General features: G+C 41.3%; 1 pseudogene; it reads left to right on the top strand.

The window, feature by feature from the left end:
* Positions 1-5,153: 5,153 nt before the first annotated feature.
* On the top strand, positions 5,154-5,262 carry LOC140472825 (5S ribosomal RNA; annotated as a pseudogene).
* The last annotated feature ends 9,808 nt before the right edge of the window (positions 5,263-15,070 follow it).

Below are 15,070 nucleotides of genomic sequence, written 5' to 3'. Positions count from 1 at the left end.
TTGATGAGATGTTCCTTTTGTTTCCTAAGACCTTCTGGTCTTTGAGATTCTTTCATTTTTTTGCAGAAGGCACAGGATAACTGTTATACTAATTACAGTATTTCTTAACTACTGATTAATGGAACAGCTTACAAACTGGTGGAGAAAATAACTGGTTTTCTTAAGGAACTTTTACTTCAGAAAGAGATGGAGTCACAGAATGTGCTATTCCAGTAGTTTGAAGGCATCTCACCTTCTACTGTAAACCTCTAAGCAATTTACCTGCCCAGTAACTAATCACAGAGTTGCTGTCAGGTTAATGATTTCCAAAACCACAGCTGGTCACAATTATATAAACCAACCAGCTACATATTGTTGATTGAACTACTCTCTGCACACCCCTAACGTCGCATTCCGCTCCCCCCACCAAAATCCTGGTGCCATGCTGCCTTATGTCACCTCCCTCATTGCTTACAAAGCAACTATTTAAACACAGCTTACAATCAGTTACAGTAATTTGATTTCAAAAGTGCAGCAACTCCTTTCCCAGTCCCTGGATTTTAAAATTCTAATTTTCTATTTTAGTTTACAATAAATAAATTGAAAAAAAAAAGTGCAGGCTTTATTCCACCCAATCCTGACCTCTCTATCTCTCTACGTGGAGCTGAGCCCTGACCCCACACCCAATCCCAAACAAATCCTAATGTGACCTCTCCTGTCCCCAATATAGACCCTGCCTTGACCTCAATATGACCCAATATTGAATTTTCTCCAACGCAACTCCAACCAAAACCTGAACATGACCAACCTTATCCTGACATTGGGAATGACATTTCTAGTTTCTTTCTATCTAGTTCCAGATGTAACTAGTCTGATCATAGTCGAATATAAAGGAGGTTTATAACTTGGTAGTGATGGTTGTGACATCTCGATCCATGATTTGACTGTCCTGAGCATCTGCTAAGGACGATATAAGATTGAACATGCAATGTGGTTAATGGACCATTATTGACACATATTCTGGAATTGTTTCCCATGTAACCCCATTGTCAACCCACTTTCACTGCAACTACCAAGACAAACAATAGCACCATCAGGTATGTGGAGTTGCCATGGTAAATTGTCTGTTGTATACAGGGATGTGCAGACTAGGTTAGCCATGGTAAATGTGGGATTATGGGGATAGGGTGGGGGATGCTCTTCAAAGGGTCAGTGCAGACTCAATGGGCCAAATGGCCTCTTTCCCCACTGTAGGGATTCAATGATTCTATGATATGGGCAATGCGTTTTCAGATCCATCAGGATCTTCTGGATGTTTCTAGATGTTCCTCTCAAATGGCTTGGCTCAGAGTTTGGGGTATGGGGCTTGAGAGGACTCATTCTGGAGTTCCTCTTGCTTTTTTGATCTCAGAATATGAGACATACCTTGTAGGATTCCTTTAAGCTTTGACAGACTGTGTGGATATGAAATGGTATGTGCCACACATTCCCACTCTACTCAGAGTCACTGATACAATCAACTGATCACTTGTTTATAGCTGGCAGCACAAGTATAACCCTGAACATTAACGAGTGATTTCCAGAATTAAGATAGTCAGCTAATGATTTCTCTAGATCATCCCTAGCAGCTTATAACCTGTCTTGACTGTGAACGCTGTCTTGAACAAGTCTGTTGAACAAGTCTTTGGAACAAGTCCCAAACCAAGAGTACAAATCTCTCATTTGATATTAAAGTAATTTGCATGTGCTTGATATGGATCTTTTCAATCAAATAGTTGATGTCTTCAAAAGGGCCTGCAAGAAAAAGCTGTCAGAGATACATCCACTCTTATAGTTGATGCCCGCTGAGTATCGCTCTATTGAAGACATGATTGGGCTAATAACACTTGTTTCAATGTATTGACCATAGGTTGGTGATTATCCTGCCACAGGAATAAATGACATGCTTTTTTCTTCAGCAATCCTCTGAGTGCAGATACTTTTCCTGCACTCAGCAAGGAAGTTGAATAGACTTTAACACCTATTGTTACAACCCGGAGGTGAATCCCTCTATTAATTAAACCAAAAACCCAGAAAAGCTCGTGATGTGTTAAAATATGAGTGACAGAGAACTCCCAAATTCCACTATTTAAAGAAAATAACATTGATTTACTTTTTAACTCTAAATGTGATCATTAAACAACTGTTCACAACTCAATGCCACCTTTTCTCTTAACTGCTCCAACTCTATAACAATATGCTGTTCCAATAAGACACTTATTAAAATTACAGCAACTTAATTTCAAAACCACACAGTGGCTGTCATCTTCTATGTCTTTCTTCTTCTTGCTGAGAATCACCCTGGGTTGTCTTCTTTCTTTTTATTGCCTGTATGTTTCATATGAATAGGTACCTTTGATGGAGAGTGCTTCCGGATTTCTTGGAGAGCTAGATGTAAGCAGATGCTCTCTGACCTATTTTCAAACTTGAAAATTTTATACCTATATATGTAAATTGTCGACAAAATAGCAACCAAAATTCAGGTATCCATTTGACAGCCAACTGTTACATATTTTCAATTTTCCAGTACATTCTGGGACTACCATCCAGTCATATACGCAGGTGTTTATAATCTCTCAGTTCAGAAAGCATTCACTCTCTCCTAAAGGTATGGTACATGCCTTCAACTTCATAACACCTCCCCCTTTAAGAAAAGAAAACCATCATGGGTTCATTTTTTTTTCTAATTCTTAATCCCATTACAATGAAATATATAGGTCATTAATCTAAGTTATACCTTTCTTTTTATTTCTGCACACATATATAACATTGGAATCTGTCAAATCTTTTCCATACTTTATCCTTTAAATCCACGGTAATGCATCTGCTATCACATTTTTACGACTCACAACATGTACAATTTATGAATTAAAAATTGGCAACATATGACTCCAAAGATATAGTTTCATATTTGAATCTTTAAACCTTTCCAAGAATGTAAGAGGATCATGGTCCGTGTACACAACTGTCTCTGACACATTGTTCATCACATAAACGATAAAATGTTGTAAGGGCAGTACCAAACTCAATAATTCTTTTTTGATGGGAGAGTATTTTCTCTGGTGGGTGTTGAGTTTCTTTGAAAAGTAGCCAATTGGCTGTTCAATTCAATCATCAGCTTCCTGTAGCAGTACATCTCTGACTCCTGTATTGCTAGCATTGATTGCAACTTTGAAGGGTTTCAAAAAAAGTTGGTGTTGCTAAAATGGGTACTGTGGTTAATACTGCTTTTAAATTCTCAAATGCTTCCTGGCATTGTTCTGCCCACTGAAATTTTATGTTTTTCTTTAGTAAATCTGTTAGCGGTGCCACCACACTGCTGAGGTTTGGAACAAGCTTCCGGTAGAATCTGTTTAGTCCCAAAAATCGAAGCACCTTTTTCTTTGACGATAGCTCTCGATGACCTTTGTCTTTGCTTTTCTTGGGGTCAACATTCCATGACTGATGTTATGTCCCAAGAACCTCACCTCTGCCTTTGTGAATTCTGTTTACTTTAAGTTTATTATCAGTTCTGCATCTCGTAATAATTCAAAGAGCTCTGCCAACTGTACCATGTGATATTTTCATGACTCGCTAAAGATCACTATCATCCAAATGAACTGCACAATTTATTAATTTGGCCACAACTCTGCTCATGAGTCTTTGGAATGTGGCTGCTGTGTTCTTCATTCCAAAGGGCATTACTTTGAATTGATGTAACCCATTTGGGCTTACAAATGCAGAAGCTTCTTTCACTTTCTCTGATAAAGGTACCACACAATAAGTCCAAATTTGTGATGTCAGTAGCTTGTCCAACTTTCTCTATAGAGTCCTCCAATCCTGCTATTAGGTAGGAGTCCAATTTTGTTATGGCGTTGACCTTCCAATAATCTGGGGGCTTGGGTCTGAGATTTGGATAGATTTGGACAGGGTTAGACAGATCCAGTCTGAGATTTGGATGGATTTAAACAGATTTGGGGTACAAATGATCCCAGTAGACTTAAACACTTGCCAATTAGTGTCCTAGAACTTTAAATACAATGCAGGTGAGAAAATTTGTTTAATTCTGGTTACTTGTGGTTGGTTAAATTAAAAAATGAAGAAAATGGCTCTTGAGATTGCAAAAGAGGTTCTGGGGTTTGAAGATGCTTCTCAAATTTGCCAAGAAAGTTTAGAAAGCCAAAGGAATGGCATACTTTTAGAATTAGTAAATAGATTGGAATTGTGTTTCACCAGGGCCAAAAGGAAAGTTGAAATTGTAATGGAGTTGGTCAAGCACTTAAGTGTATCAGAGAAACAGGCAAGTGCAATAGAGTTAGAAAAACTTAAATTGCAATTGAGGCAAATGGAGTTCGAAGATAAAGAAAGGGAGAGAAGGTTCTTAACTGAGCAAAAAGAAAGACAGAGAAGAAAGAGAAAGAGAGAGAATTTGAACATCAGAAATTGCGAATTAGTCAGAAAAGTCAAGTTAGCAAGATGAAGATGAAGAGAGAAGGGAGTGATATATACAAATGCCATATTTTGATGAGAAAGATGTTGAAGCCTTCCTTGTTTCATTTGAAAAATTGGCTAGGCAGATGGAGTGGCCAGAGAACTAGTTCAGACTAAGCAGGTAGGCAAAGCAAGTGAGGTATTAGCAGCGCTGTCAGATGAGGGATCAAGAGATTATGCAGATGTCAAAAAAGCTATTTTGAGTGCTAATGAATTGGTACCAGAAGCATATAGATAACAGTTCAGAATCATAAAGAAGGAACCTGGTCAGACTTATGTTGAGTTCGAAAGTACTGAACACAGTAATTTTGAGAGATGGGTGTGGGTGTTAAAAATAGGTAAGATATATGAGACTCTAAGAGAGATTATTCTGCCAGAGGAGTTTAAAAACTCACTTCCAGAGATGTTCAGAATTCATGTGGATAAACAGAAAATGCAAGAAATGAGAAGACCAGCAGTGATAGCAGATGACTATTTATTGGTACGTAAGGTGAAATTTAGCTTCCGACAGGATAGAAATTGGAAGAGGGAAGAACGTTCACTACAAAACAAAGAGTAGATCACACTGGGAATAGTTTACCACAGGTGAAAAAAGAAGCCCAAGGGGATGAAAAGGAGGTGAAAGGCCTTAGGTGTTTTCACTGCAATGGAGTGGGGCACAAAATGCCAATGGCCATACTAGTCAGAAAACACCTGATCTTGGAAGCTAAGCAGACTCAGGCCTGGTTAGTACTTGGATGGGATACTGCGTGGGAATACCAGGTGCAGTAGGCTTTCTAAGGGCGGCATGATGGCTCAGTAGTTAGCACTGCTGCCTCACAGTGCCAGGGTCCCAGGTTTGATTCCAGCCTCGGGCACCTGTCTGTATGGAGTTTGCATATTCTCCTCATATCTGCATGGGTTTCCTCCCCCAGTCCAAAGATGTGCAGGTCAGGTGAATTGGTCATGCTAAATTGCCCATAGTGTTAGGTGCATTAGTCAGAGCGAGGTGGGTTACTCCTCGAATGGTCAGCGTGGACTGGTTGGGCCAAAGGGCCTGTTTCCACACTGTAGGGAATCTAATCTAATGAGAATTACAATGCCGATGGTTTAAGAGGAACATTTGGAAAAGATTTTTTCACTGTGGTAAGGCATTATGGGAAAAGATATGGTAAAAGCGACTAAGCCAGTGGGATTAGTAAAAGTAGTAAAGGAAACTCCAATAAAAGTCAAAGAGCTGCAAGAGAGTGCACAGCCTAGACAAGGACTGGGTTTTGAGTAGGCGCCTGATTGTTATAAAGACCTCAGCTCTTTGGGTAAAGTTTACTCAGGAGGAACAGGGGGAGAAGGGAAAGAAGTTAAAGTTTTGAGAGACATGAGAGCTAATCAGTCTCTAATAGTAAGGGATGAATGTATTTGCACTCTTTCTGACATGCTGAGAGAGTGGTAATTTGTGGAATAGATGGAACAGTGTTACCCTGTGTAAGATCAGATTGGAGTTATTGTCAGAGTGTCAGCTCCAGGAATACAGGTGGGAGTGACACCCCTTGTTGTGGAGAAGCCAAAGGAAGACCAGGGAACTGAAGAGTTAAAAGAAAAATACCCTGGAATTTTTCCAGACTGTGTAGTAACAAGACCCCACTGTCATTAGTCACAGCAAGAAGCAAAAACTAAAGAGAAAGATGAAGGAACATAGAACATAGAACATTACAGCACAGTATAGGCCCTTTGGTCCTTGATGTTGTACCACCATGTGGAACCATATTTGAAGCCCACTTATCCTATACTATTCCATTCTCATCCATATGCCTATCCAATGACCAATTAAATGCCCGTAGAGTAGGCAAGTCTACAACTGTTGCAGGCAGTGCATTCTACACCCCTACTACTCTCTGAGTAAAGAAACTACCTCTGCCATCTGCCCCAAAGCTATCACCCCTCAATTTGATGCTATGACCCTCGTACCATCCATCACCATCTTTGGAAAAAGGCTCTCACTGTCCAACCTATCTAACCCTCTGACTTTCTTGTATACCTCAATTAGGTTACCTCTCAACCTTCTTCTCTCTAATGAAAACAGCCTCAAGTCCCTCAAACTTTCCTTGTAGGACCTTCCTTCCATACCAGGCAACATCCTAGTAAATCTCCTCTGAACTCTTTCCAAAGCTTCTGCATCTTTCCTATAATGCAGTAGCCAGAACTATATGCAATACTCCAAGTGCGGCCAGACCAGAGTTTTGTACAGCTGCAGCATGACCTCATGTTTCTGAAACTCATTTGTCTACTAATAAAAGCTACCACACCATAAGCCTCCTTAACAGCCCTTTCCTCCTGGGTGGCAACTTTGAGGGATCTATGTACATGTACACCGAGATCTCTTTACTCATCTACACTACCAAGAATCTTACCATTAGCCCAGAACTCTGCATTCCTGTCACTCCTTCCAAAGTGAATCACCTCACACTTTTCTGCATTAAACTCCATTTGCTGCCTCTCAGCCCAGCTCTGCAACTTATCTATGCCCCTTCAGCACTATCTACAACTGTACCGACCTTACTGCCGTCTGCAAATTTACTAGCCCATCCTTCTACACCCTCATCCAGGTCATTTATAAAAATGACAAACAGAAGCGTACCTAAAACAGATCTTTGCGCTACACAACTAGTAACTGAACACCAGGATAAACATTTCCCAACAACCAAAACCTTTCAGCTAGCTAATTTCTTGATCCAAACCATGAAATCACCCACAATCCCACGCCTCCGTAGTTTGTGCAATAACCTACCGTGGGGAACCTTGTCAAAAACCTTGCTGAAATCCATATATACCACATTAACTGCTTTACCCTGTTTGGTCACCTTCTCAAAGAACTCAATAAGATTTGTGAGGTAGAACCAACCCTTTTTGAAACCATGCTGACCATCCCTAATAAACTTATTCCTATCGAGATGATTATAAATCCTATCTCTTATAGCCTTTTCCAACACTTTACCTGCAACTGAATAAGGCTCACTGATCTATAATTACCAGGGTTGTCTCTACTCCCTTTTTTGAACAAGGGAATAACATTTGCTATCCTCCAGTGTTCTGATACTATTCCTGTAGACAATGCCAACATAAAGATCAAAGCCAAAGGCCCAGCAATCTCCTCCCTGCTTTACAGTTATAGAGTCATAGAGATGTATAGCATGGAAACAGACCCTTCGGTCCAACCCATCCATACTGACCAGATATCCCAACCCAATCTTGTCCCACCTGCCAGCACCCGGCCTATATCCCTCCAAACCCTTCTTATTCATATATCCAGCCAAATGCCTTGTAAATGTTGCAATTGTACCAGCCTCCACTACTTCCATACACACTTTCACCCACTGCATGAAATGATTGCCCCTTAGGTCTCTCTTATATCTTTCCCCTCTCACCCTCAACCTATGCCCTCTAGTTCTGGACTCCCCGAACCCAGGAAAAAGACTTTGTCTGTTTACTCTATCCATGCCCCTCATAATTTTGTAAACCTCTATAAGGTCACCCCTCAGCCTCCGACACTCCAGGGAAAACAGCCCCAGCCTGTTCACCCTCTCCCCATAGCTCAAATCCTCCAATCCTGGCAACATACATGTAAATCTTTTCTGAATCCTTTCAAGTTTCACACCATCTTTCCAATATGAAGGAGACCAGGATTGCACGCAATATTCCAACAGTGGTCTAACCAATGTTCTGTACAGCTGCATCATGACCACCCAACTCCGATATTCAATACTGTCACCAATAAAGGAAAGCATACCAAATGCCTTCTTCACTACCCTATCTACCTGCGACTCCACTTTCAAGAAGCTATGAACCTGCACTCCAAGGTCGTTTTGTTCAGCAACACTCCCTAGGACCTTACCATTAATTATATAAGTCCTGCTTTTTTTTGTTTTGCTTTCCCAAAATGCAGCCCCTTAGTAAACTTCCTTAGTAAACCACGGCTCCTGCACTTGACAACTTCCTCCCTGTCTGACAGGTACATAAATGGGAAATTTACCTTCCAGGCAGCTTCTGATTCCTGTTTCTGGAAGGTTCCCTATAATATGCTCAGGTCACAGTAAACTGCGGGTAACTGAAACCACGGAAAACGATTCAGCAAAGACAGGGGCCACCCTGTATATGTTGATGCATAGTCAGAAAAGAAACCAGAATGTATTCCTGAGGCTTATTGTCTTCAAGGCAGAGTCCTAAGATGAAAATGGAGACCAAGGCAGGTTCGTGCAGAGGAGAAATAGGCAGAAGAGCACAAGATTTTGTTGCCGGTAGTATACAGACAGGAAGTATTAAGGGTAGCACATGAATTACCAGTCGGAGTCATCTAGGTATGAGGAAGACTCAGGCTAAGCTGCAAAAGCATTTATTTTGGCTTGGACTGCACAAGGATGTGGTTAAAATTTTCCATACGTGCCATCAAGTTTTGAGATGAAATGTAGCTCAGATTGAAATTCTGGATGTAGATTTGCTCGCTAAGCTGGAAGGTTCATGTTCAGATATTTCATCTTCAGTGAGTCTCCAGATGAAGCATTGCTGATGATTCCTGCTTTCTATATATATGTTTGGGTTTCTTTGGGTTGGTGATGTAATTGCCTGTGGTGATGTCATTTCCTATGGTGATGTTATTTCCTGTTCTTTTTCTTGGGGGTGGTAAATTGGGTCCAAGTCAATGTATTTGTTGATAGATTTCTGGTTGGAATGCCATGTTTCTACAAATTCTCGTGCATGTCTCTGTTTGGCTTGTCCTAGGATGGATGTGTTGTCCCAGGCGAAGTGGTGTCCTTCCACATCTGTAGATAAGGATATTAATGAGAGTGCATCATGTAGTTTTGTGGCTAGTTGATGTTCGTGTATCCTGGTGGCTAGTTTTCTGCCTGTTTGTCCAATGTAGTTTGTTACAGTCCTTGCATGGTATTTTGTGGGCGGCACGGTGGCACAGTGGTTAGCACTGCTGCCTCACAGCACCAGAGACCCGCGTTCAATTCCCGCCTCAGGTGACTGACTGTGTGGAGTTTGCACATTCTCCCCGTGTCTGCGTGGGTTTCCTCTGGGTGTTCCGGTTTCCTCCCACAGTCCAAAGATGTGCAGGTCAGGTGAATTGGCCATGCTAAATTGTCCGTAGTGTTAGGTAAGGGGTAGATGTAGGGGTATGGGTGGGTTGCGCTTTGGCGGGGCGGTGTGGACTTGTTGGGCCAAAGGGCCTGTTTCCACACTGTAAGTAATCTAATCTAAATGACTTTAGTTTTGCTTGTTGTCTGTTTAGAGACTTTCAAGTTCATCAGCTGCTGTTTTAGTGTGTTAGTGGTTTTGTGGGCTACCGTGATGTGGACTTGATGAGTTGAAGGGCCTATTTCCACACTCTAGGGATTCTATGTTAAAGTCATATATTGCTTTCTGCTTGGAGAAGAAACAACTCAAATTCACATTGAAACTTCATTTTCCCACTGGTCAAAAGGCTCGGCTTCAGAAAACATGGGTGGAGAATCATAGAATCCCAACATTGTGGAAGCAGGCCATTCAGTCCTTCAAGTCAACATAAACCCTCCAAAGACCATCCCATCCCATCACTGCTTCTCCCATGGCTAATCCACCTAGCTTGCACAATACGGAAATTTAGCATGGCCAATCCACCTAACTTGCACATCTTTGGACAGCAGGAGGAAACCTGACAGACATGGAGAAGATCTTGCAAACACCACACAGACAGTCACCCGAGGCCAGAATTGAACCCAGGTCCCTTGCGCTGTGTAGTAGCCGCGCTGACCACTGAGCTACTGCACCACCCAATCCTAAAGCTTTACATTTTGACTCAACTATCCCCTGCGAACAATTTTATACCCAAAACATATTAACTTAAACAAATTCAAGATATTTTCTAATCAACTTGCTATAAGCTATGGAAGAGCCAGGTTTGCTAGTGCTACAAGGGAGAGTTTAAACTAGATTGACGGGGGTGGGTGGGATCCTCAACAGAGGGAGGCAAGTGCAAGGTTGGAAGGAGATACAGTATTCAGAAATAGTAAAGTGAAGAGACAGGTCAGGCTGGAACACAACAGGGAGCAAGGAATGCTAATTGGATGAAATTTATTTCAATGCAAGAGGGCTGAAAGGTAAGGTGGATAAACTCAGTGTGTAGATAGGTAGGTGGGATGGGTCGGGTATGTTTTGGCACTGCCCTTTTGGCATCGATCATTTGGCCCTGCCGTTTCGGCTCTAAACTGTTTTGGCGCTCATTACTTTGGCGCTGAGCTGTTTTGGCACCAATTCAGAGTAAAAAAAAGTCTTGTTTGGTTAAAGAATAGAGGATGACTAATGACCCAATGTAATTTTCTCATCTAGCAAGAGTTGATAGTCAAAGCTGTAATGACCCGCTGTAGATTCAAATCTCATTTTGTAATAATTTTCTCATTTAACAATTGTTAATAGTCATCTACTGCCTTGATGATACTTAAGCCCTTCTGTCGTCACATTGGAAAGCTGTAATACAATTTTCTTTCTATTTTCTTGTACAGCCCATACCAGAAATGGCTGAAAACATTCTAAGCAAAAGAAACAAACCAAAATTTTCACACGATGGTTATCTATATGTGTTTGATAAATGTAACAAAATGTAGAAATTTGTTTTTATAATGAATAGGTTAAAAAAATGAATAAAAAAGAATTAGATTTATTTCTTACAATGTAATAAAAACGAACTTCTTATGGGCTCTCATTCTGAATTGGCACCAAAACAGCTCAGTGCCAAAGTAATGAATGCCATAACAGTTTAGAGCCAAAACGACGGGGTCAAATGATCGGTGCCAAAAAGGTGGCGCCAAATAGTACCATTCCGAGGTGGGACTGCAATATTATATTAATACTATCTGAAAATGACTAAGGGAATGACAGGACTGCCAGCTTCATATACCAGAGTACAGGTATTTTAGGCGGGACAGAGGTAGTGGAAAGAAGGGAGGGGGAGTTGCATTTTTGATTAAGGTGAGTGTCACAGCAGTAGTCAATGATGAAATAACTGGAGAATCATTCAAGCTTTGTGGGTGGAGCTAAGAAATAAGATGTTAATGGCGTTGTACTCAAATACTCAACAGGAATTAGAATAATAAATATGCAGGGAAACTGGGGAGGCTTGCAGGAGCAATAGGATTATCATAGAAGGGGATTGTAATTTTCCTAACATAGACTGAGACTGCCAGAATGTTAACGGTTTAGATGGAGTGGAAATTGTTAAGTCCGTTCAGGAAAGTTTCCTCAAGCAGTATATAGAGGGTTCTACTCAGGAAGGGGCAAAACTCAACTGACTTTTTGGGAAGTAGGGCACAACAGGTGATGGAAGTGACAGTAGGTGAGCACTTTGGGACCTGTGACCATAATTCTATTAAATTAAAAATAGTTTTGGGGAGGGACAAAACTGGTCCACAGGTTCAAGTTCTAAATTGGAGCAAGGTGAATTTTAATGTAATTAGATATGAGCTTGCAGGGGTTGATTGGAGTGGTTTGTTTGCAGGCAAAGGGACCTCTGGCAAGTGGGATAAAAGTGAGATAGCGAGAGTTGTTCCTGTGAGGGTGAAAGGCAAGGTTGAGAGAAATAAGGAACCCTGGATGACAAAAGATATTGAGGTTTTGACCAGAAAAAGGGAGGTATGTGTCAGGTACCAGCAGCTGGGATCATGGAAATCCCTGAAGGTTTACAAGGACTACAGGAGTCTTTTGAAGAAGGAAATCAGGAGAGTGAAAAGGGGGCGCAAGATAGCCTTGGCTGAGAAGATTAGTGTGAATCCAAAGAGGTTCTTCAAGTATATTAAGGGAAAAAGAATAGCGAAATAGACAATAGGGCCCCTCAAGGATCAAAGTGGACATGCATGCGTAGAACTGCAGGAGATGGATGACATCCTAAATGAAAATTTCTCCTCTTGTTTATTGTGGAGAAAGACATGAAGACTTGAGGAACTTGGGAACTGTCTTTGGATCAGTCCATATCACAGTAGAGGTGGTGTTGGATGTAATAGAACAAATTGAAAGTGGATAAATCTGGTTATGACCCAGATACATCCAAGAACACTGCAAGAGGCTAGAGAAGAAATTACATGGACCCTGTCTGATATTTTTGCATCACAGTTAGCCACAGGTAAGGTCTCGGAAGACTGGAGGGTAGCGAATGTTGTGCCTTTATTCAAGAAGGGCTGCAAAGAGAAACCTGGGAACTGTGGACCAGTAAGCCTAACATCTGTGGTAGGTAAGTTACTTGAGAATATTCTGAGGGATAAGATATACAGGCATTTGGAAAGACAGGGTTTTATGAGGAGTAGTCAGCGTGGCTTTGTGCATGGGAGATCATGCCTCACATATTAGTTAGAATTCTTTGATGAAGTAACCAGGAAGGTTGGCGAGAGCAGGGTGGTAGACGTAGTCTATGTGGATTTTACTAAGGAATTTGATAAGGTTCCATATGGTAGGCTGCTCTGGAAAGTTAGATCACATGGAATCAAAGGAGAAAGAACAAAGAAAATTTACAGCACAGGAACATGTCCTTTGGCCCTCTAAGCCTGCGCCAAGCCAGATCCTCGATCTAAACCTGTCACCTATTTTCTAAGCATCTGTATCACTTTGCTCCCTGCCCATTCATGTATCTGTCTAGATACATCTTAAATGATGCTGTAGTGCCCACCTCTATCACCTCCGCTGGCAATGCATTTCAAGCACCCACCAACTGCTGTGATTAAAAACTTTCCATGCATACCTTCCTCAAGCCTTTCCCCTCTCAACTTAAACTCATGTCCCCTAGTAATGGCATCTCCCACTCTGGGAAAAAGCTTCTTGCTGTCCACCCTATCTAAAACTTATCATGATTTTATAGATCTTAATCAGGTCACCCCCAACTCCGTCTTTCCAATGCAAATAATTCTAATCTACTCAACCTCTCTTTACTGCTAGCACACTCCATACCAGGCGACATCCTGGTGAATCTCCTCTGCAGCCTCTCCAAAGCATCCACATCCTTTTGGTAATGTGGTGACCAGAACTGTATGCAGTGTTCCAAATGTGGCTGAATGAAAGTCCTATACAACCGTAACATGACCTGGCAACTCTTGTACTCAATACCCCGTGCATTGAAGGTAAGCATGCCATATCCCTTCTTGACCACTCTATTGATCTGCATTGCCACCTTCAGGGTACAAAGGACCTGAACACCCAGATCTCTCTGTACATCAATTTTCCCCATGTCTTTTCCAATTACTGTATAGTTCGCTCTTGAATTGGAGCTTCCAAAATGCATCACCTCGTATTTGCCCGATTGAACTCCATCTGCCATTTTTCCACCCAACTCTCCAAACTATCTATATTCTGCTGTATTCTCTGACTATTTGCTCATTCACTATTTGCTACTCCACCAATAATCTGCAAACTTGCTAAATAGACCACCCATACTTTCCTCCAAATCATGTATGTATATCACAAACAACAGTAGTCCCAACACGGATCTCTGTAGAACACCATTGGTCACAGTTCTCAATTTTGAGAAACTAACTTCCACTACTACTCTCTGTCTCCTGTTGCCCAGCCAGTTCTTTATCTGTCTAGCTAGTACACCCTGAACCCCATGCAACTTCAATTTCCCCATCAGCCTACCATGGGGAACCTTATCAAATGCCTTACTGAAATCCATGTAGATGACGTCTACAGCCTCATCAATCAACTTTGTCACTTTCTCAATTAATTCTATTAAGTTGGTAAGATATGACCTTCCTTGCACAAAACCTTGCCTATCACTGACAAGCCCATTTTCTTCCAAATGGAAATCCATTCCAACCCTCAGATCTTCTCCAGCAGCTTCCTTTCAACTGATGTCAGGTTCACCAGTCTGTAATTACCTCGATTATCCATGCTACCCTTCTTAAACAAGGAGACAACATTAGCAATTCTCCAGTCCTCCAGGACCTCACCCGTGCTGCAAAGATACTGTTGAGGTTCCAGTTATTTCCTTTTTCATTTCCCTCAGTAACCTGGGATAGATCTCATCCAGACCTGGGGACTTGTCCACCTTAATGCCTTTTAGAATACCCAACACTTCCTCCCTCCTTATGCCAACTTGACCTTGAGTAATCAAACATCTATCCCTAACCTCAACATCCATCATTGGTGAATACCATTGTAAAGTACTCGTTAAGAATCTCACCCATTTTCTTTGACTCCACGGATAACTTTCCTCCTTTGTCATTGAGTGGACCAACCCTTTTTCTAGTTACCCTCTTGCTCCTTATATATGAATAAAAGGCTTTGGGGTTTTCCTTAATCCTGTTTGCTAAGGATATTTCATGACCCCTTTTAGCCCTCTTAATTCTTCATTTCAGATTGGACCTACATTCCCAATGTTCTTCCAAAGCTTCATCTGTCTTCAGTCACTTAGACCTTATGTATGCATCATTTTTCCTCTTAGCTAGTTTCACAATTTCACCTTTCATCCATGGTTCCCTAATCTTGCCATTTCTATTCCTCATTTTCACAGGGACATGTCCGTCCTACACTCTCATCAACCTCTCTTTAAAAGCCTCCCACATATCAAATGTGGATTCACCTTCTA

Source organism: Chiloscyllium punctatum, chromosome 3, assembly GCF_047496795.1.
Source record: "Chiloscyllium punctatum isolate Juve2018m chromosome 3, sChiPun1.3, whole genome shotgun sequence".
NCBI classification, from domain to species: Eukaryota; Metazoa; Chordata; class Chondrichthyes; order Orectolobiformes; family Hemiscylliidae; genus Chiloscyllium; species Chiloscyllium punctatum.
Note: the sequence above shows the minus strand (reverse complement) of the source record. Positions and strands in the feature narration are given on the sequence as shown.